At 44.8% G+C, this 25,286-nt stretch overlaps 1 pseudogene; it reads right to left on the bottom strand.

Moving 5' to 3' along the window:
* Positions 1 to 9,179: 9,179 nt before the first annotated feature.
* LOC140222241 (protein FAR1-RELATED SEQUENCE 5-like) lies at positions 9,180 to 19,191 on the bottom strand (annotated as a pseudogene).
* Positions 19,192 to 25,286: the final 6,095 nt, after the last annotated feature.

Here is a 25,286-nt window from a genome sequence, read left to right as displayed (position 1 = left end):
CCCTACACTAGCATGACAATTCTAGGAATTAAAATGCGGAAAGTAAATGCGGAATTTAAGTGCGGAAAGTAAAGAGAGGGTTAGAACATCGATTTTTTCCTGAGGTATCGAAGAATCAGCACTCTCCCTGGTCCTTGTTGGAGCACCCACGCAAGGGTATAGCTCCCCCTTGATCCACGCAAGGACCAAGTGCTCATTAGTGGTAATCCATTCTCCACTCCGGATTGGCGGATTCCAAATTGAGCACAACACTTCTTGAGGCTTCTCATAAGACACCTCCTTAAGAGCTCACCAAGAACACCATGACCAAGCCATCTAGTGTAACAACCTAGTCTAATTAAACCATGTTTAAATCTTAAATAAAGTCATTAGAGCATAAAGAAGAACTTTGGCAGTAGAGCAGGCAGGTAAAAAGACACTTGTGCCCCTCACAAGCTAAACTGCTGTTTAAACAGTAACTTAAATTTTTGCTTATGAACTTAAAAATCTGTCCAACTAAGAGTTGTAGAACTCAACCTTCCCAATAACTTTTATTTTTGGTGTTTTATTTGAATCCAAGTAGAAGACCTTCAAAAACTCAAAATTTGAATATGTGTCAATTTAAGAAAAATAGTTGAAATCTCAACTTTGGGGCTCTTTATTTCGAAATTTATAATATAAACTGAAGCTGAGCTCTCTACCAAAGTTTTAGAGATTCGAGACCTTAATAACTTTGAATAAAGAAGTAAGTTCTAAATCTGCACAGAAGGCCTTCAAAACCCAGGTCAAAGTCAGCTAGTTCGGTCAACCCAGCCTCAATCAACAATCCAGGCTGTCTGGAAAACAGCTCAACCAGGCATTTTGGCGTGGGTTTATCTCTCAATAGTTGAACAGAACATCAGAAAAACCCTTTATAAGAGTTTGAGAACTAAGCTTTTACAACAACTTTGTAAATTGGATCCTGGTCAAATTCGCATCAGAATCTTTTCAAATTTTAGGCTCCAATCAGCCAAAGACCCAAAAATTGGCCAAACCGCCGTTTCTCTCCAAGTCTAGAAAACCGGCGTTCCTCCAAACTTTGCAGCTTTGTATCTCTGAATCTACCGTGAATTTGAACTTGGTTCAATTATAAAAGTTGAACTTTGGTCTGAGGACTACAACTTTTGTAAAGGAAGTTAATATTGTGCGGTTCAAGAATCGGAGGATCTTGCGCTTGGAAATCGGCCCGGAGAGGGATCCCACAAATCCCTCGGCCCAGAGCGCGCCAGGGCACGTGCACTGCACGCTTTAGAGCGCCGCCACCGCGTGGCGCGACTTCACCAGCGGAGCTACTGCGCTCGATCTCCGGCCCAGCAGGTCGACGCCTCGCGTGCCCCGCTTCCAGTAAGCGCCGGGGTCGCCCTATCGTCCTACATCAGCCCGCCTCGCCTGAGGGCACGCCCCGCGCTGCCCTGTCGAGCGTGCGCCCCCGCGCCCGCCTGCCAGAGTGCCACCGCCTCCGCCAACCGCCACCCCTGCCATGACGCCTCGGACCAAGCCTTGCCAACCCGACGCCCCAACAAAGCCGTCGCTCCCGCGCACGCTCGCTTCGCTTCGCATGCCTGCCGCACCTCGCCTGTTGCGCCGACTGCGCCAATGGAGCCGCCGCTATTAATGGCCACGGCAGCATGCGCCCCGCTCCCCTCCAGCCCATCGGCCAGCCACGAGCTCCGACGTCTATATAAACCCCGTCGGCACCACCGTGCTCCCCTTCGCCTCTCTCCGCTCCAGTTGTCCCTCGCCCAGAACCTCACCCCGCTCGCCAAGCTTCGCCGCCGCAAGCTTCTCTGCTCCGCGCTCACACACCGCCGAGCTCGCTCGTCGTGGAGCCTCCACCTCCGCTCGACCCCGCACCTCGCCGACACCACCCGCCACTTCGCCTCCCCCTCGCGCAGCTCCAGAGCTCGTTCGTTGCCCGCGAAGAGTGACGCCGCCGCCGGAACACCGCCGGACTTCGCCGCCACCTGAAGCTCCCCGCCCTTGCACCGTTCCGCCCCGACCGGGCCTTCCCGTCACCCCCAACTGCTTCAAACCGGCCCAAGGTGAGCCCGTAAGCCTCCTCGGCCACTTATCGTCCCAAGGCCGCCGGCGAGTTGCCGAAATTTCGGCCGGCCGCCGCCACCGCGCACCCAGGGACCCGATTGCGGTTTAGAAACTCGAATAAGGGGCTTTAGTGCAAAGATCAGGGACCCCTACATAAATAAAGTATAGACCTAGGGGCCGTAAGTTTGCCTCGGTTTTTCTTTTATAATCGGCAGAAAATGTAGTTAACTTTAGAAATTCACCAAAACTCATAAAAAATTTAGAAAAATGTCAAACTAATTTTGCTAGACTCAGTATAAAGTGTAGTTTTTAATAAAAATAATTTTGGCATATGTCTCTGCTAAGATTAATGTTATATAATTTAATCCTTGTTTAAGATAATTAAATCATAACAAATCACAGAAAGATATTAAAAAGGTAAATCCAACTCTCAAGTGCTTGTTTAAGAGAATGGAAGCTTATAAAAATCATTTGGAGCCTATCTTAGATGGTTAAATATCTATTTTAGTTTTATCATGGAAATCTAAGGTTGCTCTTGTCTCTTTGCACAATAATTAAACCAGAGATGATAAAAATGTGAAACCAATTAGAATAAGTCAATGGTATAGTGTAGTTTGTAGGAAAAATATGGAACCTGATCAGAAACAGAAAGGAAAACCATTTTCCTTTTTAGGGAAGAATAAATAGGGTAAATGTATGGAAAAAGATGCCCTTCACTAAAAATTATCAAAAATTCATCAAAGGCCCTATATCACCCCTATAATGCATTGTTAAAATTTTATGACCAATTTCGTTATGGCTTCTGTTTTAAAATTTTTTAAGTATATGCTACCTTAAGGTAATAAAGTATTTCTAATTCCTTTTATGCACCTCCAATGGACCTCAAATTTATGCAGTAGCTTATCTATGATAAGATTAAGTTCCTGTCAAATTTGTGGCTTCATAGCTTGCTGTTTGAGGATGGAAATAAAATTGGGAAGATGAACCTAGCTAAATGTAAGAATATCTCGAATTATGATAAAGGTAATTTTTAGAAGAGGTACAAAAGAACATTCAGAAATAGGATAACTTTCCAATCTAAAGTTTAATAAAGTTAAGTACATAAATGTACACAATCATCATCAAATCAACCCTAGGTTTTGTACCACAACCCACCTTCCTTATGCAGACAAAGAAGGTGTGGAACCTTGTTTAAGTGAATGTGGCCCTAATATAACTTCTTCTTCAGTACTAATTCGTGTTTTGCATTCTATGAGAAAGCTTGGGAATTCAACTTGATGCATTGCATTTCGTGTAGAGCTGAACCTCGCTGACGGGATATACGAGCTTCACCCAGCGCCAGAAGAAGGAGCCGTAGCTGATCTGCAGCCAGTCGGAGTCGAGCCCGTACCGGAGCAAGCCGAAGACCAGTTCGCTAACTCATCACGTGAAGGCAAGCTCCGGAGCATGATTTCCTATCTTTAAATACTTGCAATACAATTGATTGCTTTGATTGCGCATTTACGTTCTAGGAGTTGATTGAAACCGTAGATACATGAATATAGTACCCTTGATCTGAACACTAGTATGTTAAGTCGAGTAGTTGCAATGCTTAATAGGACTCGGTAAAAGTCGAGTGATTTCCTATCACTCGTGAGTTATAGGAGTTGATTGCTTTACTTATGTTGCAACTATAAGGACGATGGACGGGGTCGGGCTTATGTTCGGTACTTGGTGGTTTGCCCCGTCTGTCTACATGAAATTAAACTAAGGTCAAGATGTGATAGTGTTCGTGATCAAGTGTTTGAAAGTACTAATCTCAGCTCGTACCTAGTATGGGATGGGGAAGCCTAGTACTTGATTGAAGCAGGACGTGAGCGGATCATTCCACTATCTCTGGAATGGAGTTCCCTTACGGCCGCATGTGGTGACAAGTGCAGTCATAGAACGGTAGAGGCCGGGTCTATGGAGCCTTGTACCAAAGGAAGTGGGCCCAACACGGGTCTGGGAATTGATGGGGATGGCTGACAAGTGAAGCGGCTCTTCGCGGTGCGCGGATGTCATGAGATTAGATTTGCCATGCATGGTTAAAAAATTCGAATCGATTCGTCTACCTCTCACGGTTTGGGACTACTTGATCGCTATTCTACACTGAGTAAGAATGAAAGATGATGATGATAAAAATTTGTTACCTGTAATTAATTATTTAGAAACTATGCTTGTTTAGTATAGTTGCTAACTTAGATTGGTAAATGAACGTATAACTTGTGGCTAAAATATTGAAAGTTAGGACCTACACTAGTTGCTTTTGGCAAAAACAAACCCCTCTAGCCAAAAAGTTTGCATGTCTAGGTGTTGGTAGAGTAGTACCACCGGTCGGTTAAGTCTTGTTGAGTGTAGTCGCTCAGCCTTATTGTGGCACATCTTTTCAGGTGATGTTGACGCCTCTAAGCTCACTGCAAGTGGCACTTGGCCTCCCCAGCTTCCTTCTGGTTGGACGGTTGAGTGGAATCCCTCCTCGGACGGTGAGGATCGGGATCACTGATGTCATGATCGGCTTCGTCATGATATCCTGCAATGACGTTAGCTTCCGCCTATTTATTTCTGTTGCCTGAACTCTGCAAACAATGTTTTAATTTTGAACTTGATGTTGTAATAATTTGATGCACTTATTTAATCTGGATAGACTATTGTAATCTCTGGAACCACTCACCTTCGTGTGAGCTATGCTTTCTCGATCTTGTATTAAGTGGTTTATCGGATGAAATCCGACGGACCACCGAGTTAACTTGATTAAAGTACATGATCACGTGTTAGGCGACTTAAGTGTGGTTTGGCTAAGTTAATTTGGGCGGTTTCACCATAGTTAGTATCAGAGCGTGAAAGCATGACAGAGAAAACAATAGAACCTAAACACCTTTTCTAAATAAAACTTGCAAGAAATTTATTTGAAATTCCGTACAGTCGTTAAGGATAAACTTAGTGCGAGAAACCCTAGGCGAACTTTGGGTTATTTAAGGTGGCTATTAGTTATTGGTTATTTTACTGACTCCAAGCACCTTCGCCCACATGTATTATACATGCGCAGGGTTCCGCATCACGAGCATGCGAGGGGTGATAGGAATTCTATTCCAACGAACTTATCATCGCGGTTGTTTTCGCCCACATCTATCACACGTGTGCAAGGTTCCGTATGACGATTCATGCGAAGGGTGGTATGGTTCAATTCCAACGAGCCTATCATCACAGTTGTTCGCCCACGTCTATGATACATGCGCATGATTCCGCATCACGAGTATGCGAAGGGTTATATGGTTCTATTCAAAGGGACCTATTTCCACGGTTGTTGCGCTATCCATGCAGCGTTAAACGTATGGGTGCCGTTTCTATAGTGAACGGTAATGAATGAGGACACTTTCGTGAGTGTTAGCACGAAAGGTTCAAGTTCTATTGTGTTTTCTGCAGGTACACTAACCGCGTTCGCGTAGGAAGCGATATTAGAAATCCGACTAGTTATTATAGGGAGAGACGTAATTGATGCTTGCCACCGGCACCAACCACGTAAGTCCAAAACTTTTTGCAATTGTTTTGGTTGAGAGGATGATGTAGGTCATGCATGCATCATGAACTAAAATTCATGAAACCAAAAAGCTAAATCATCCCCGCATATGTGTTTAATGTTTATCCCGCGTTAAGGATTTTCTAGCTGCCCTTTTCAGCATGTTGCCTTGTAAAAATCTTTTGGGTTGTTTTCATGTGTTATCTCCAGAAACTTTATATGATAATTTTGTGTAAAAAAATTTAATCAATCTGATGGTGAAATTTGGTAACTTTTGCCCAAGGAAATTGTAAGCTATGATCAATGTTGTAACTCCTTGTTACTAAAATACCCAGTTTATGCACCTGTTGGAGTTTTACTTTTTTGACTTCCTTAAGGACATTCTCTGCTAGGCACTGCTTAAGAAAAGTTGTGGGGCACTGAATGGAGAACCTTTTGGTAAAATTTCAGATTATTTGGATCTCTAGTTTGGGAGTTATGCTCAGTTTACTGCTGCACTGTCTCTGAAATTGCAGCATGTACCACCTGTTAAAAACCTGAGTATATCACCCTGTTAGGATCTGTTTTCACTCCACCTCTGAATACCAAACTTGTTACCACGTATATGAAGAAAATGCTGGTAAAATTTGAGAATTTTGGATGAATTCTTGTTGAGTTATGAGCTTTTCTCTAACATACCAGAATCTGTTACTCATTTCAAGTTTTGATCTCATGTCTCTTTTATCGATCTTTGGTTCCAGATGGCCGCTCCTGGGCATGTGGTTTGCGGCGCGGATGGAACCTCCCACTGCACGTGCCTAAACTTCGAGGGTTTTCCCGCTATCTTGTGGGATACCTTGAGGTGGTTTGGGTACCAGTCGCCGCCCCTTTATGCAGGACATGAGTACCAGGAGCATGGGGTTCAAAGGTGTAGCGTGCGTGTGATCGTACCTCTGCCCCTAGAGCTCATCCAGAGAGGTATACGGATCTCTGACATGGAGACTCGGATCACCGAGCTGGAGGAGGAGGTGACAGATATGGAGCACGACATGCAGGTACTCGCACAGGAGAAGTTGGATGTTGAGATGGAGCTAGCTGTTGCCAATGCGCACTTGGATGAGCACCATGCCGAGTTAAATGCAATCCATGCACTTGAGCAGCAGGGGGAGAATGACCCGATGGAGGAGGAGGAGGAGGAGGAGGAGGAGGAGGAAGACCTCGAGGAGGTTGAGGGTGTCTCGAGCATGGACTTCAAGGGCGTTCAGTCTCCGCTCCGAGTTTGTGACGCTCCTTCTCCGGCACAAAGCGCTTCCTCCGTGGGCAACTTAGATGACTTCTAGGTGTTTGTCATATCAAGTCGGTCTTTTGTTGTTACTCCTCGGCAACCTATATTTTGGATGGTGATGTAATAGGTTAGCCTCGAGTTGAGAACTTTTCTTGTATCGAAATCTTGTCACAAGCCCGGACTTGACTTGTCATGAAGTAATCTTAATGATAGTAATATTGGCAGATTTCAGTCGCTTCACTGCCTGCCAAGAGAGATGGAATGAACCACCACAAGAGGTATTTATAGGCCAAGGAAAGAAACTAGCCGTTGCTGTTCACGAGCACAGAAAACGACAGCATCGATTGATTTGGTGACAGCCCAAAGGGGTCACCGTATGAATCGGTGCAAGCAGCAAGCACACTTAGCAACGGTAACTGACACAACCACCGAGTCATTCAGTGCTCAGTCACTATTACCACCGTAACAGTTTGTGCGGCCTTATTTCCCATCAAAAACTACCCGAGCCGATTTTGAGCCGTTCGCGAGCCGAGTCGATTGCACCGACTCATTCGGTGGGGCAACTAGGCAACCATCGAATCAGTGGAGACAGTCCCTCACGGTTAGTTCTAGATGCATCGACTAATCCACTGGCACATTACTATGCCCACCGTTCCATCTGGTGGTTCAATTTAGCATACTGCGCATCCTGTGGTCACCGACACATACGGTGACACACCAGTGACACATCCCAGTTGTCATCGAATCAATCGGTGGCATCAACTTCTGCTATTTAAGTGTTTGAAACTCGTCCAATTCACCTTCTTTGAGTTCCACCGCTTCTTCTTCACATCCCAAAGCTTCAAATGGGCTACCTAGTGCCTAGTTTCACAAGTGTGCATCCACTCAACTCAAGGACTCATCTAGGTCAAGCTACTACTCTTCGCCCCCCTTTATAGTACGACCAAAGGAAAATAAAAGACCTATACTAATCCAAGTGTCTCTCAACGCCAAACGACACTTGGAACTAGCTTATCCTTAGTTTTCACGCTAGTCTTTTGAACCGACACATTTTCAATCTCATGATGGGGGCAAAGAATACCATGAAAGCCCATCATTGCACTAATTTATTGTTTGCCACTGCAAAACACGCGTTAGTCACAATGATCATATTGTCATTAATCGCCGAAATTGAATTAGGGGCCTAGATGCTCCTTCAATCTCCCCTTATTTGGTGATTGATGACAACACTTCCTCAAATAAGATATAAGAGAGAAATTGTGAGGCACAACAAACTTGAAGTGCATGAACTTGTTTGAGATAAGATAAAGGGGTTAGTCAAGTTCATGCAAATCAAGTCCAACAACGTGTATGATAAAGAACATAAGATAAAACAAATACGCAAACAATGCGTGACATGGCATAAGATAAACGAAGTAAGTGCAAGCACATGTCACACAATGGTAGCAAGGAAATATATACAAAGTGCACGAATGTAAACATGATGCAGGAGAAGCACGACAAAAGATCCAAAAGCCTATGCTACCAAAAGCTCCCCCTAACGCTCATCTCTTGCTCTCTTCGCCTTTGGCGTCAAGCACCAAAAGGACTAAGCATCAGAAGTTGGTGAGGGTGTGCAGGTGGGTCCTTGGGAGCAACTGAAGTGGAGACAACAACCTCTGTGGTAACCTGAGCAGTAACAACTATTGAATCTGTCAAAGCTGAGGTACCAAGAGTGGTGGTGATCTGTCCAGCTGCTGTTGCATGCTCAACCTCCTGAACTGGTGAGGAGCTAGAAACTGGAGGTGGAGCGAAAACTGCTGGAGGGTATGTCAGAGTCGTAGTGGCAAGTGGAGGTGTGGTCATCCCTGTCAGCTCACTGTAAGAGAACCCAAGAGACCGTGAAATTGTCGAGGATCCAAGAGGCGCAAGAGCTGACTTTGTAGCTGATGCTGTCAAGTACTAAGCGGAGAACTCGCCGAGCATCACGGACCCTGGAGTAGCAAAACTCATCGAAATATATGGTAGAGGTGAAAACTTTGATGGTCTCAGCTATGAACCACCGGGAGATGGCATAGGCCGTAGAGGTGAGTACGGTGGTGGTCAAGCTGGGGTCTGTAGGGGCAACTAAAGACCTTGTGAAGTAGGCAACAACTGTGGTGAGGGTCTCTGTGCAAGAGGGGCACCAAGAGGAGGAATGTTTGGAGGAGGTGTCACCCTGAGCCTGTCACAAAGAAACTAAAACCTATGCTCTCTCTGCTGCTGACTATGCTCGAACTGCTCAAACATGCGAGTCTGCTGCTGCTGTATGGCCCTGATGGCCTCGAGGTGATCCTACTACTGCTGGGTCTGGCGAGTGTGAAGAGCAAAGAACATCTGTGACATCTGACTAATCGACTGTGACAGAGCCCGAACATCAGGCGAGATCTGAGGTGCCTCTGTAGCTGGTGGAGGCTGAGTAGGAGGAGCTCGTGCCTCTGTAGCTGGAACAGATTGAGAGCTGGAGCCACCTGCCTCGTGGTCATGAGGTCTGCTAGGGAGAGGTATATCTGGTATGTAGTCCTCGTTGGAGGAGTCATCTGACACGTACTCGATCTGCAGAAAACCCTCCAAGCCTGACTGGTGCTCAGTTGAATGGAGGTCGGTGCCCTTTGCGGCTGCCTACATCCTCTGCTCCTCTTTCCAACCCTATTGTACACTCATGGTAGCTCAGTGACCTCGTCACCTATCACTCGCCTTGGCGGGTCTGTACGCCGGAAAGGAGGCATGAGACCTGCGCAAGGTGTCGAATTGTGGGCCAGCCTCAGGACCCGCACGAGCAAGAATATAGCTCAAGAAGTGTGCGTACGGGAGTCTCTTGCCCACCTTCATGCCATCTGCAATTGTATCCTCAATCTCGCACAACAGAAAGTCCACTATGTCAAAGTCCTGTCTGTGCAGAATGTAACTCAGAACCCACTGCTACAGCACGGAGATAGCCTCACAGTAGCCAGAATGGGGAAGTATCATCCACCCCAAGATCTCAAGTATAGCATGAGCAATCGGTGTGAGGTCAGATGGTTGTTGTGGTGAGGCGTGACTGAACAACTATCTAAAGCAGATACTAACCATCTCGGAGCTCAATGGCACAATACGAGTACCCTGCCTCTACCTAGGAGGTCTGACAAGAGGGTGACATAGCTTGTGAAGTCTGTCACCGTGAAGCTCAACTCGAAGGTCTCGAGTTATGTCCTCCTTGTACAAAGTATATGCCTCCTCCTCATACATGTAACAAATGCGGTCCCTAGTGGGTGATATCCACACTGTAGCATAGAAGATCTCCATCCAGTCTATCACATAGCGGCCAGGTAACTCAAGTAGGTTGACAAGGCCAGGTAGATAGCTGAAGTAGCCTCTGAGCTGCTCCTCTGTAAGCCCAATATTAGGTGCCACTCGACTAAGAATAATTTGCTTGTGGTCATAGGGATGAACTTGGAGAGAGTAGAAGGCTCTGTGAAAGATCCACTGTAGCTCAGTATAGAAAGGTCCCTCAATCTCTCTCACATGGGAATCAGTCCTCACGGTCCTCGGGGCACCTGTACTGCTGAACAAGGTGACCGGACACCCTCCTGATCGCACCAACAGTTGGTAGCCTCTGAACTGGCTCGAGCTTGGACTCACTACTCGACTGCTCATCCTCAGACTGCTCCTCCTCCTACTACTGCTGCTACTGCAACTCCTATAATCTCTACTGCCTCTGAGTTAGCTGTGGCCTCGGTGGTGGCTCCTCTCAGCCCCGCTTCCTTCCACGGTGAGCGGAAGAAGCAGGCGGCTCCTGAGCAGGTGTAGCTGTAGGCTATGTACGTGCGCGACCAGAATGGCACAACACGGGTTGTGGAAACTCTGCCTCATGAGCTGCTGGTGAGTCTGGAGTTGCTGATGAACCTGTTCCATCCACGATCCTGAAAGCTGCAGCTGCACAACCTATCTCAACTACATCTGCTGCATGTGCTGCTGCAACAGCTCTGTCCCAATGATCAGCACCCCCACGTCCGACCTTCTTCTTCTTCTGTGTAATCACCTTACCTTTCCCTTTGGCCTCTACTGGGATACGGGGAGGGTGGTGCTGATCGTCACCACCACCTGCACTGCCACTACCTCCTTGTACGTCTGCTATCATGATCAATCACAAGAAACCCACTGACAGAACACAAGTTGTAATAAACTCCCCCTGTCACTGCCAACAGTAAAGACAAACTGAACCTAGTCGAGGCTTGGCCTCAATGTCTGTGCTATGAGCCCGAGGCTTGGCCTCAAGCTAACTACAACTGAGTCTGCTCAAGTGCCCATACTGTCCACTGTCATAGCCCAAAGAACACACCTACACATGCATAGGAATAGGGAGAATAAGAGATTTAATAAGCATTTAACTAGAGAAAGAATCCTATGAATAGCATGAATAGGTTAAGAGCTTGGAAAGTGGTTATCCTATGATAGGTATGGCATGGATGACCTAGAAAGTGCTCTAGGGTGTAGCACATAGATGAAATAGAGCAATGTACACTAAAAATAGTGATAGCAGCCCTAGAGCATGGATATGATAGAGGTATTTGAATGAAGGGACCATATCATGTGGAAACCAAGCAACGTGTGGAAACTTGGAAACTAGCAATCAGGGGCCGTAGGATTCTAATCCAACGGATCCGGTGAGAGGTGGGCATTTTTTACACTTAAACCCCCCCACTGCTGGACCTTTTTCCCAAAAAAAACACCCTGCCCCGTTTGTGGTTGCCCGTGCGCCGCCTGATTCCATCGCGCGGAGTCACGAGTGCGCCGTCGGGGGAATCCGCCGCTGCCCCATGGACGGCGCCGCCCCTTCCCCCTCCGGCCTCCTACCCTCACGAGCCACCGTCGTCCCTGCCCCCGCCCCCACCCTCCCTACCCCCACCGGAAAGGAACCCGCCTCCATCCTCGCCGGCCACCGTCGCCCCTATCCCCGCCGGAAAGGAACCCGCCTCCACCCTCGCCGACCACCGTCGCCCCTGCCCCCACCGGAAAGGAACCCACCTCCACCTCCGTCATGAGCCAGCCGCCGAGGGTCACTGCCCGGATCTGCGGCCGGCGCGCCCCTGACTCCGGCCATGGTATGGCCATGGTAGGGCAGTAATTATTATCTGTAGATTCAATGGGAAGTGAAAAGGGTGTAGTACTGATGAATTACAGTCTGCAGAATGCAAATGCAATTGTGTTGTCATTGTCTTCTGATGCTTCTAAATTTGTGTGGATCGTTACAGATGGAGTAGCAAACGTCATTGAATCACTCAGTCCATCTGTCATTGAGGCAATGAATGGTGTAATAGGAGATGAGGCAAGGAAGAGAAGCTGGATGCTGTCAACAGGATGAGAAGCCTTGTCACAACCCGATCAAGGATGAGAAAGCTGGATGCTGTCACCAGGCTGCTGGCCCTCTGGTCGCTGCCCTCGATGAAGGATTGATTTGGAATAGATGTTGTGCCGTGATCTTGCTAGTGAATCTTGTTGTGCTTGTGCAGGGAGAGATTTTGCAGTTCTGTAAGCCAATAGAATGTAGCTGTCTAGTTCTTGTGCAGGTACTTGTAATTGTGAAAATGCAACTGTAAAATGGTACCATTTGGTACAATGTTATATGGATCAATGGATGCTTGTGCTGATAATGTATGTTTTGCCTTGTGGTTGTGCTGAAAATTTGTACCTACAGCTATGCACTTGCCAATGTCCAGGACACCACTGGATAAACAATGTATGTTGTGCTTGTGCTTGAATGGAGTCATGCTGCAGGGTGAGAGGAGTATTATCAGTTCAAGGGCAGTGCTTAGCTGAAACATGGCAATTATTTTCAATAAAATCTAGACATGATGTGTGTTCAGTCTCCTGTAAAATCTTGGCATTGTGTACCAAGGAAATCAATTTCATGGGCCTCTGCCATTGCTAAGGGGGCAAGCTTGCCAAGTATAACAAAACAAAGCAGAAATTTAGGTACAAATAACTCAATATCATGATGCAGCAGACCGCAAATCCTCTTCATCTACAGAAGTATATTGATGGTGATTGGAACTTTAAAGCAATTGCTTCAGTTTGAGATTCAGGTACAGAATTATTGAATGTCTGGGCAAAGAAAGTAACAAGTACAGCCATCTCACTTTCAATAAATTGAACATCAAGGAGCTCACTGCTCACTCATATCTAAACCTGATCCCTACTTGTTTGGCCATATCAACATTGTTTGGGCAAGTGCGTGCGTCATGATCCCCTACTTGCTTACATTTTCCACACTTCCATTTACTTTTACCCTTGCTTGCAACCTTCATCTCCTTGCTCTTCTTAATTCTTTTGCATCTCCCTTTGGACTTGATATCATTTGGTGGATGTATATCGACTTGATTTGGAATTTTACTACCAAGAAAAGATTCATACTCATCCTGTTTATTAACGATCGTAGCAGGCGTGATCTTTTGAAGTGGTTCTACTAGGTTGGATAAACTAGAAAATAAAAAGTCCACCCCTTGTTCAGAGTTCTTGGCCATCTGGATGAGATCTTCAAACCGGTTCCGTGAATCTGAAATCTTTTTCCGCATTGCCACCTCCATAGGATCTTCAGGCTTTTCATCTAGCAGGTTACCTTCTTCATCAAAGAATAGTTCCCTGTAAAATTGAATATCTGATCAAGACTATTGTACAAAACAGCCATAGAAAAAAATCATACAATACAAACCTTTTACATCTTTTCTCCCATCTCTTCATAATATAAATTGATGGCACCTCATTTTGCTTCTCGGCTCTAAGCACTTGTATTATATGACGGCACGGGATGCCATAGGACTCGTATAATTTACAGGAGCACCTACCAAACATGTCTGACTTGTTCAACTGAACCACTGGCTCTTTTCCAGATAGACTGCTGATGGTGACAATTTTTATATATTCACACTCTGTAATGCCCTGAATAATGCAATGGTCTCTTGCAGCTACGACTTGTTCCTGAAATTTACTGAACACTTCATATGTATATATCACACTACATTGCTTCTCCATGGCCCATGGTGTCATCATTTTAGGAGTCCTGTGAAGACTTGCATTGTCGGCCTTTAACTCCTCTTGGCGCTGACACTCCAAAGCTGTGTCAAACCTCAGCCAAAACTCAACAAAGGTCAATTTTCGATGAATGAAACGATTAAAAAAAGAATTTGCACTCTCCGATCGTGACGTAGTCCTAAGGATTCCTGCTAGAGGTATGTCCATAAAGTATGCCAGAATCCATGATTGACGCATGGCAAACTTTGTGGAAAACCAATCATTTCCCATGAGTCCAAAATCTGTTATGATAGAATTCCACTGTGACTCAAAATCATCTGCAGTCTTGGAGCCCCAAACACACATGTGTAGTCTATCCCAGAACTATTCATCCTCTCTTATAGAGGGCCCGACCTTCTCAGGTACCTTTTCCATAATATGCCACATGCAAAGTCTGTGAGTTGTATCCGGTAGAATCTGAGCAATAGCAGCCTTCATGCTCGCATCTTCATCTGTTTTGATTAGATGAGGTGGTACTCCACGCATAGCCTTCAGAAATGTGTTAAACAACCATTCATATGACTCGATCTTTTCATTTGCCAAGAATGCTGCCCCTAGGAAAACACTTTGCAAGTGATGATTGACTCCAGTAAATGGCACAAAAATCATGTTATACTGGTTAGTGGTGTATGTTGAATCTACAGAAACCACATCACCAAAAACACTATAGTTTTTCCTGCATAAGGCATCTGCCCAAAACACACGAACAAGTCGTCCTTGTTCGTCCACCATAAAGTCATAAAAGAAGGCATGATTTACTTCCTTCTTTCGCTCAAGTTGTGCCACAAACATTTGTGCATCTGCATCTTTGATTTTGCTCCTGAGGTCACGGTAATAGTTTTGCAAATCTCTCAGCGTGCACCCAACATTCTGAAACCCACCCTCACTGACATGGAGAAGTCTATATGCCTGTGAGGTGCCAATGCTAGCCTTGTGACAACTGAACAAGGTACTCTTTTCCCTCTCACTAACATTACGGTTGGATCTTAGCAAATGCCTCTTATCTGGTGACACAAAACCATGGTTGTGCTCCTCAACCATTGAAGCTATCCGATACTTCTTATCATTGCCAAGCTTGACAACAATATGTGCCTCACAACCACATCTGGTTTCCATCACATTATGTGTCTTTCTCTTTTTTCCGGATTCGTCAATAATATTTTTTATGTTCTCCTTTCTGTACCCTTCCCTTGAACAATAATACCGCTTGAATAATATATCACCATTTTGTTTCTTGTGCTGACCAACACGAACAGAGAAACCAGCTTCATGTGCATACAATTTGTAAATTTTCTCCACATCTGTAAGTGTATCAAACATCATTCCAACCACAGGCTTCAAATGATCCATGGCGGCAGCCTCAAAACTTCTTCCTGTAAGTCCCACGGTGGCGGGATCAATGGCGATGGCTTCAGAGAGGGGGTCGTTCCCTATCCATGACTATTGCAGCTCTTGCTGCTGTTGGCTGTCACCGTCGTTCTGCATCGTTGCTCCGTCCGAGTACGTTCTCTGCCAATTAGATTGACAGAACTTGCAATCAAACGAAAAGGAAATCGGGCCACGAAAACGAAAACAAACAGAAAGGTCACGAAAAGGAACTCACACACGCTGGAGCTGCGCAGGACCTCGCAGATGGCCGGGTGCACGCAAAAACAAACTCGGCGAGCACACCAAGCCGGGCAATGGCCACAGTCGCTCTCCACCACGTCCACGTCAAAGCCCAGGCACTGCTGCTGCTCTCCCACGCGTGCGTCCCTGCAACGCGAGCCACGACGAGTGTGCTCATTGGTCACACGATTGAACTGCTACCATGTGCATCGGACACAGGCAGATGAACATTAACGTACCGATGGTTGGGATGGTGAAGGGGTGCCAGTACGGTGCTTGTCTTGATGATCTTCTGGACGTCCTCCAGGAGGATATGGTCTTGATGATCTTCTGGACGTACGTCCTCCAGGAGGATCTTGGCCAAGGCCGGCGAGTGGTATTCCTCGTTCCGGCGACTCGCACTCCTAGCGGAAGGTTCTGGTGGGCACACGGGCCGGCAGCGGAAGGTTCTGGCACTCGTTTGGGGATCACGCCGGGGGCGGCGCACGGCGGGCGGAAGGTCTGGCGGCGCGCGGCTCGCTCAATCACGATGACGTGCAGCCGCCTGGCGTACGTGCAGCGCTTCGCTAGGGTATTTTTTTTGGAAAAAAGGGCCGGCAGTGGGGGGGTTTAAGTGTAAAAAATACCCACCTCTCACCGGATCCGTTGGATTAGAATCCTACGGCCCTGATTGCTAGTTTCCAAGTTTCCACACGTTGCTTGGTTTCCACATGATATGGTGCCTTGAATGAAATAGTGGCACATTGATCTCTAGTCCATAGATTACTTAACAAAACATGATGATCATGGCATTTGCAGATTTGCTAGAGAGACAATGGGTATACCTAGAGAACAACAAAGAGCCACCAAAAACACATAGAGATTTTTCAACCACGCCCTTCATTGGTGAACAAGGGAGACACGGGTGAGATCGTGATTTTGAGCAAAAAACAATTAAAGTGACGAATGTGCTCACTAGATGAAGAAGATGGAGCACCTGCACCCGAGAAAATAGCCCGACGGCGATGAGAGCGGTCGGCAACGGTGAAAGAGCACCCGGCGGTGGAGAGGCAACTAAACCCTAGGCTAGGGTTGCATTCGAGCAATTTGTGGTGGCGCGATGTAGAGAGGTGCGGGTGGTGGCGAATCGACGGTGTGCGTGGCCGGAGAGGCGTGGGAGGCGAGGGTGGCGGCGAATCGCTGAGAGAGAGTGGCGGCAGCGGCGTACGGGTGCGCGGGGGTGAAAACTGGCTAGGTCAACGGCGCGAAAGTGGCGGGTGGTGGTCAAAGGAGATCGACGGCTGAGATTGGAGAGTTTGAATGGACGACCGAGATCTTGCGGTTACTATAACCATCGACTCATTTGCTAGTAACAGATACAAGCCAGTGAATGGATCGGCGGGTGCAGTTACCACAAATGAAAGCTGCAGGCACCGATTGATTTGGTGCAATCATTGATGACATGCCGTATATGTCAATGACAACAGTGACTCTACTTAACAAAATTGTAGGCGCCGATTGATTCGTTGACTTCTTTTAGGCCTTCACCGTATGAATCGTTGACCATTCATTCCAGTTGTTGTTCGTCTGTGAGGACCGACTGGTTCGGTGACCAAAGAGAAAAGCACCGGTGATTGCGTCGATCACAGAGACTTGCAGATTTTCATGGAATTTTTGCGGAGTTTTCTTAATCCAAGCCCAAGGTTCCAGAAGAAAAGCAAATAAACACTTCTTGGACAGGAGCAAGCGAACCTCTCTCAAACCCACAATTTTTCAAATATTTTTCAATATATGCCATAAGGCTAGCTAGGATTTTGCAATTGAAAACCAATTTCGAAGATATAGGAGGGTAGCACACACCTAGGGGTCTCAAGAATTGTCAAAGACAAGTAAAGCTCCCCCTAAATGCCTACCACAACCAAATGCCAACAAATGACGAAAACAGCCATGCATATGCATGCAAATGCAAGATAAGAAATTTAATATGGAATTTAAATCTATCTTGTCACATTTGATCCCCTTGCAAGCTTGTTCATGACAAGCCTCTCCCGAGTCTAGAGCAACCCAATAACCATCAGCTCTAACCATTCCTATCTCATCACTATCTTGCAAGGGTTAGACAAGCACCTATTGCATATTACATACGATACAAATGCAATGCAAGCACACAACACTAGGGTACTTGTTAGAAAACTTAGTGAAGTCAAGGATATTAAGCTCATTCCTCAACTTACAAAACCTCGCTTCATCTAATGGCTTAGTGAAGATGTCCGCCAATTGCTCTTCCGTCCTTACACCTTCTAGCATGATATCATTATTAGCAACATGATCTCTAAGGAAGTGATGGCGAACATCAATGTGCTTTGTGCGGGAGTGTTGGACCGTGCTGTTAGCAAGCTTAACTGCACTCTCATTGTCACACAACAAAGGTACCTTCTCTAGAACTACACCATAGTCTAGGAGGGTTTGTTTCATGTAAAGGATTTGAGCACAACAAGAACTGGCGGCTATATACTCGACTTTGACGGTTGAGAGAGCAACACTATTTTGCTTTTTGGAGGACCAAGACACTAGTGATCTACCAAACAATTGACACCCTCCGGAGGTGCTTTTCCTATCAACCTTGCAATCCGCATAATCCGAATCAATAGCCAACGAGTTGAAATCTAGCTCCTTTGGGATACCATAGGCCAATGCTTGGTGTGAGCTTGAGGTACCTAAGGATTCTTTTCATGGCAACTAGGTGAACCTCCTTAGGATTGGCTTGGAATCTAGCGCGCGCACACACACAGACACTAAACATGATGTCGGGCCTAGATGCAATAAGGTACAACAAACTACATATCATAGAACGGTAGAGAGTTTGGTCAACCGGTTTACCTCCCTCATCCATGTCGAGATGCCCATTAGTAGCCATTGGGGTCTTGATAGGCTTACAATCATCCATCTTGAAGCGCTTGAGAAGGCCTTTGGTGTATTTTTCTTGAGAGATGAAAGTCCCTTTTTCAAGTTGCTTGATTTGAAACCCAAGGAAGAATATAAGCTCACCAATTATAGACATCTCAAACTCCTTTGACATCATATCACCGAACTCTTTGCAAAAGTCTTCATTTGTTGAGCCAAAGATAGTAGCATCAACATAGACTTGAAAAATAAAGAGGTCATCATTGATCTTCTTGGTGAATAGTGTGGTGTCAACTTTCCCAATCACAAATTGTTTCTCAAGTAGGAAGTCCCTAAGGTACTCACACCATGATCTTGGTGCTTGTTTGAGTCCATAGAGAGCCTTAGACAACATATAAACATGATTGGGGTATCTTGTGTCCTCGAAGTTCGGTGGTTGCTCAACATAGACTAGCTCATTGATGTATCCATTTAAGAAAGCAATTTTCACATCCATTTGATAAAGCTTCATGTTGTGACTTGAAGCATATGAGATGAGAATGCGAATGGCCTCTAGTCTTGCAACATGTGCAAAGGTCTCTCCAAAATCAATGCCTTCAACTTGAGATAATCCCTTTGCCACAAGCCTTGCCTTGTTTCTCACTACATTGCCTTGATCATCTTGCTTGTTTCTAAAAACCCATTTGGTTCCAATCACTCTTGCATCCTTTGGTCTTTCTTCTAGTTGCCATACTTCATTGCGGGTGAAGTTGTTGAGTTCTTCATGCATTGCATTCACCCAATCTAGATCATTGAGAGCATCTTCAACCTTGGTTGGTTCAAAGTTTGAATGAAAGGATCTAGGATGTCAACTAGAGGCGGGGGGGGGGGGGGGGGGGGGGGGGGGGGGGGGGTGAATAGTCGAACCTGAAAATTTTCACAACTTTGAACAAGTTTATCAGCAACTTTCGGAGTTTTCGGAGATTGTTCCGGAAATTTTGCAACTTACAGAATTTCCGGAGAAATCTATGGATTCTCCAAAGAAACAAGAATTTGAACTATGACCTTATGAAAGACTTTCTCAAATGTAAGTCACCGAAGATAGGTTAAGCAACATGATATTCTAGGCCTTTGGCACAAGATAGAATAGCTGGAAACTTGCTAGAAAAGTAGATCGAGTACAAACCCTAGAATTTTGTTCTATGCTTGAATATAAACAAATTTAAGAACAACAAGCATAAGAGTCACAAGGATTTATTTACCAGAGTTCAGCTTCACACCTTGAAGCCTACGTCTTCATTGAGGACCCATGAAGGGTGGGATTTTCACACCGAAGCCACTTTTCTCACTCTAGCGACCCCAAAGATCAAGCTAGAGTCACTTACTCAATCGTTAGGGTAATACAAACTTCCCGTAGGCAGCCACAACCTTGGATGCTTCATGGGCAACGCCTAGCCGGCTAGGAGCTTGAAGCTCCAAGAGTAACAAACGTGAAATCACCAGCTTGATGAAGAACAAGGTGCTCAAGAGATGGAAAATCAGCTCACTAGAACTCTTCTTTGCTCTCCCTTGAATCCCTCCTTAAATCCCCCCACCAAATCTTCACCTAAATGCCAAGAGAGGAGTAAAGGAGGGCTTTGAATGTTTCTAAATAGCTCAGGTTGAAGTTAGGTCGAGAGAGAGACTGTGGGAGGGGGTGAGGGGGTATTTATACCCCTTCACTCTAAAACTAGCCGTTGGGGGTTAAGTTTTGGAAAACTCCCGAACTTTCTCCGGAAACTCCAAAACCTTTGTATTTTTTGGAACATTCTTCGGAAACACAGCAACTTCCGAAATCTTCTAGAACATCTTCTAAAAACTCTAGAACTTCCAAAAAAATCCGGAACTATCTCTAGAATACTCCGGAGTTCTCTAGTTAGCACCATTCTAGGTATCCCCATGTGATATGCAGGTGCAAAGGTGTCTCTCATAGGTTGGTTAGGTCATCTTGAGCACCTTTTTCAATGTAAAGATCAGAAATCACGCATCCCTCTTAATAGTGCGGCATTCCTATACTCAAATTCAAACCAAAAATATATTTATCCTTCAAGGTATGCCCTTTATCTATTCATTTCCTTTTTGAGGGGTCAATTGTAAGTGCTCCATGTCCATCATTCCTTTTAAACCTGCTTATGCACTTGAAAGTTCATTAGACACTTAAGCTCACATCATTAATCCACTAAAACCCACTTAGGGTGCCAAGATACTCTTCATTGAAACAAATGAAGCATGCTCACAATAATTTGAACATTGCTTGGATCTTGTCATGTTTCCTCTTGATGGACTCCCAATGATTAGATCTTGCGGATGAGCTTGAATTCTTGGATTTTGTCTTCTAGGTTCAACCACTTGGGGAGCTTATGGAGCATCAACATCTTGAGGTTGAGCCTCAACTTGAGCTTGCGGTACATGAGTATCTACATGAGGAAGAGGTGAGTCTTCCACTTGATCTTGATCAACTTGCTCATCACCAATAACTTGAGGCTATTTGTGGGAAGAAGATGGTTGATCAATCACTTGAACATCATCTTCATCATCTTCTTCCTTTGGCTTGATGACTCCAATAGGCATTTTCTTCATAGCCTCCCTCAATGGTTCACCACCTACATCATCACAAGGATCAAGTGCTCCTTGGGAGCCATTATTCATCGAACTCCACATCATATGTTTCTTCAACTAAGCAGGTGGTATTGTTGAATACTCTATATGCTTTGGACTTCAATGAGTAACCAAGAACAAAACCAATATCACAATGTTTTTGAAACTTCCCTAGGTGTTGACACTTTTTGTAGATGTAGCATTTGCAACCAAACACCCGAAAATAAGATATGTTTGGCTTTCTCCCAGTGAGCAATTCATAGGGGGTCTTCATCAATAGCTGGTAAGGAAAGAGACGGTTAGATGCATAGCAAGCGATGTTGATGGCTTCGGCCCAAAACTTCTCATGAGTATCATATTCATCCAACATTGTTCTTGCTAAGGTGATCAAGGTACGGTTCTTTCTTTCCACTACGACATTTTGTTGAGGAGTGTAAGTTGAGGATAATTCATGTTTGATCCCAATCTCATGACAATAGTCTTCTATATTAGTGTTGTCAAACTCCTTCCCATTGTCACTTCCAATCTTTACCAAGGTCCTATTTGAGCTCTTTTGGCAAACTTCTTAAATGTGTTGGCTACTTCGGTCTTGTCTTGAAGAAAGAAAATCCATGTGTATCTTGAGTAGTCATCTACCACCACTAAACAATTGAGATTGCCACCAATGCTAACATATGTTGTAGGTCCAAATAAGTCCATGTGAAGCAACTCTAGAGGTCTTGTTGTTGACACATAAGTTTGGTTGGATGAGTGTTTGCTACTTGTGCCCGCTTGACAAGTACTACAAAGTTTGTCCTTCTCAAACACTATGTCCTTCAACCCAATTACCAAATCCTTCTTCAAGAGCTTCTTGAGAGTACCCATGCCAACATGTGCAAGTCTTCTGTGCCATAGCCAACCCTTGGATGTCTTGGTGAATAAGCATGTAGTCAAATTAGCTTCCTTTGAAGAGAAGTCCAGAAGATAGAGATTGTGATATCTAAAGCCTTTGAATATGATGTCATTATTATACTTCCTTGTCACTTCCATACCCTCATTGGTGAATGTTACTTTGAAACTACGATCACATAATTGAGCCACGGATAATAAGTTGAAGTTCAAAGACTCTACCAAGAGAACATTTGAGAGTATATGATCTTGAGAGACAATATTGCCAACACCTTCAACCTTGCCACATTCATTGTCACCAAATGTAATCTTTTCATGCCCTTGTGTGTCCTCACTTATTGTGGTGAATTTCCAAGAATCATCGTCATATGTTGAGTGCATCCACTATCAACTACCCAATGGTGTCCTCCGGTCTTGTAGTTCACCTACATCCACAACACAATTAAACTTGGGGTTTAGCCACCCAAACTTGGTTGGAAGCTTGAGTGGAAGGGGTAGAAACATTAATGGTGGGGATCATGAGAGCTAGTGATAAGTGACTTGGGCACCCAAATTTTCTTAGGCCTAGCCTTATCCCTTGTACCAGAGAATCTTGCCACAACTTGCCCATCGGTGGTTCTTGACAACCCATAGTAAGCATTTAAAGCTCTAGGCCTAAGTTGCTCTTTCAACTTGGGAGGGGGTGGACTCTTGCAATCAATAGCAAAGTGACTATCTTGCCTACACTCGGTACAATATGAAATATTGGGAGCTTTAGGTCTACTCTTGTGGGCTTGCATGAGCTTGGGTGAAGGAAAACCAAGTCCTTTGTTGTTGAAGTTGATAGCTTTGATGTCCATCATCTCATCATATAAGCAACGGCCATTGCTGAGAGTCACATACCCAGACTTGAGATCAATCAACTGTTGCTTGAGATCCTTGATCTCCCTCATAGCAAGTTCATTTTCTTTCATAAGCTCATCATTCACACTAGATGTCTTCAAATCACAAGATTTCACTTCCATACTCTTGCCCTTGCATGCTTCACAACTTGATGGTTTCATTGGGGGATTAACCAATTCACAATGTGTGGAGGAATCAACCTTCTCAATCAAGTCATCACAAGAGGTAGAGCAATCAACCTTCACAAACTTTGGTTCATTGAATTTGTCATTTGTCATAGCATCAAAGGTAAGCTCAATATTCTTGTTGGTAGTTGTGAGTTCTTGAAATCCCTTCTTCAACTTGGTGTAATCTTTATTAAGATCATTATGAATACCCTTTAACTCAGCATTCTTCTTTTCAAGCTCTAGGCACTTAGCTTCATGCTCATTGTATTTGGTAACAAGATTCTTCTTATCTAGCTTGAGCTTGTCAACCTTTTCATTTGACTTGATGATGATCTTAGTGTAGTCTTTGAGCAAGCTAGCAAGTACTTCATATGATGGAGGAGTGTACCCATTGTCACTATCGCTAGCATCACTATATCTAGGATCATCCTTGGGTTTCCTCACCTTGTTATCGCCCTTTTCCATAAGGCATATGTGAGAGCTTGAAGTAGAGAAGAGTGAAGGTGGTGGAGGTAGAGATTCCTTGATAGCCAACCCGGCAATGCCTTCATTGTCACTATCACTTGAAGAAGAATCATCTTCGGATGTGTCATCAGTGGTGACCCATTCTCCAAGATAAGCTTTGCCTTCTTCTTCTCCTTCTTTTGTGGCTTCCTCTTCTTGTCATGTTTCTTGTTCTTGTGAGGCTTCTTCTTATGCTTCTTCTCATCATCATCACTATCCTCATCCTTAGGTTTGTTCTTGTTCTTGTATTTTCTCTTGTCGGGAAGAGGACATTGATGAGCCAAGTGACCAAGTTCACTACAATTGAAGCATGGCATATTCTTGATGGATCTTGTTGTCACTTGTAAAGAACTTCTTCTTCTTATAGTCAAAGACTCCTTTTTTGTCAAGCTTTTTAAGCATCTTGGATGTTCTTCTCACAAGAAGAGCAATATCAACTTCTTCATCATCACTATCAACTTCATCATCTTGCTTCCTTTTTGATATGAGCTTCCTTTTGTTTAGTTGCCTTGAGCACAATATCATCTTTCTTGGAGGAAGAAGCACCATCTTGATTTGTATAGCCTATGTACAACTCATGGACATTAATCTTCCCCAATATCTTGGCAATCGTGTACTTGTCAAGGTCAACTTGATGAAAGTAGGTGACAATGCTGGAATACTTTTCCTTAGGGAGGATGCTAATCGAAGAAAAAAGAAAAACATCTGACCACCTATGTTTCTTTGAACGGTTTAGATGAAAACTGCAAATATTTCCATCACAAATATGGAAAGAAGCCCTCTTGAGGAGTCCAAATGTGACCAACTAAATCAAAAAAATGGTCGTACACACCAGACTATGTAGTACGAATCAACCTGTATTAAGACTCCATACCTCCATGTATGTAAGGAGAGATAATCTATAGGAGCTATTCTCATCATCTAAAAAATAACGATTCTTCTGGTACTGATGGCATAACTAAAGTCACCGCCACCGCACCTGTCATAGCTGAAACGGCCGACGAGCTGCTGCTGGTCTGTTACCCCCACCATCGCCATCATTTTGGGACCTATATTGCATGACCGAGGAGGAGCCCTGTGAAAGGATTAAGATGCCTAAGAGGGGGGGGTTGAATTAGGCTTCTACAAATTTTTGCGGAAATTAAAGCCTATCATCAAGCCTATTCATCCCATGTGCCTAAAACCTTAGAAAGTGTGTCTATTCTACTCACACAAAAGTTTTGTAATCTAGTTCCAACCCTACACTAGCATGGAAATTCTAGGAATTGAAATGCGGAAAGTAAATGCGGAATTTAAGTGTGGAAATTTAAGAGAGGGTTAGAACGCCGATTTTTTTCCCGAGGTATCGAAGAGTTGGCACTCTCCCCTAGTCCTCATTGGAGCACCCGCGCAAGGGTATAGCTCCCCCTTGATCCACACAAGGACCAAGTGCTCACTAGTATTAATTCATTCTCCACTCTGGATTGGTGGATTCCAAACTGAGAACAACACTTCTTGGGGCTTCTCACAAGACACCTCCTTGAGAGCTCACCAAGAACAGCACCACCAACCCGTCTAGGTGATGCTGATCACCAAGAGTACCAAGCGAAGACTCTCACTTGACCTACACAAGCCAAAGAGATGGATGGATGCACACCTCTCCAAGCACTAATGATATCTTTAATCTTCAATTAAGAACTTCTCAAATCACTTCTAGTGCTCAACTTGCCCTTGACCTCAAATATATCCTATCAGCTTCACTGAGGCCAAGGCAAGAAACTAGCCATTGATGTTCACGTGCATAAAAAACAGCAACATCGATTGATTT

This window comes from Setaria viridis, chromosome 3 (assembly GCF_005286985.2).
Source record: "Setaria viridis chromosome 3, Setaria_viridis_v4.0, whole genome shotgun sequence".
Lineage (NCBI taxonomy): Eukaryota > Viridiplantae > Streptophyta > Magnoliopsida > Poales > Poaceae > Setaria > Setaria viridis.
This window is presented reverse-complemented; position numbering and strand designations above follow the sequence as displayed.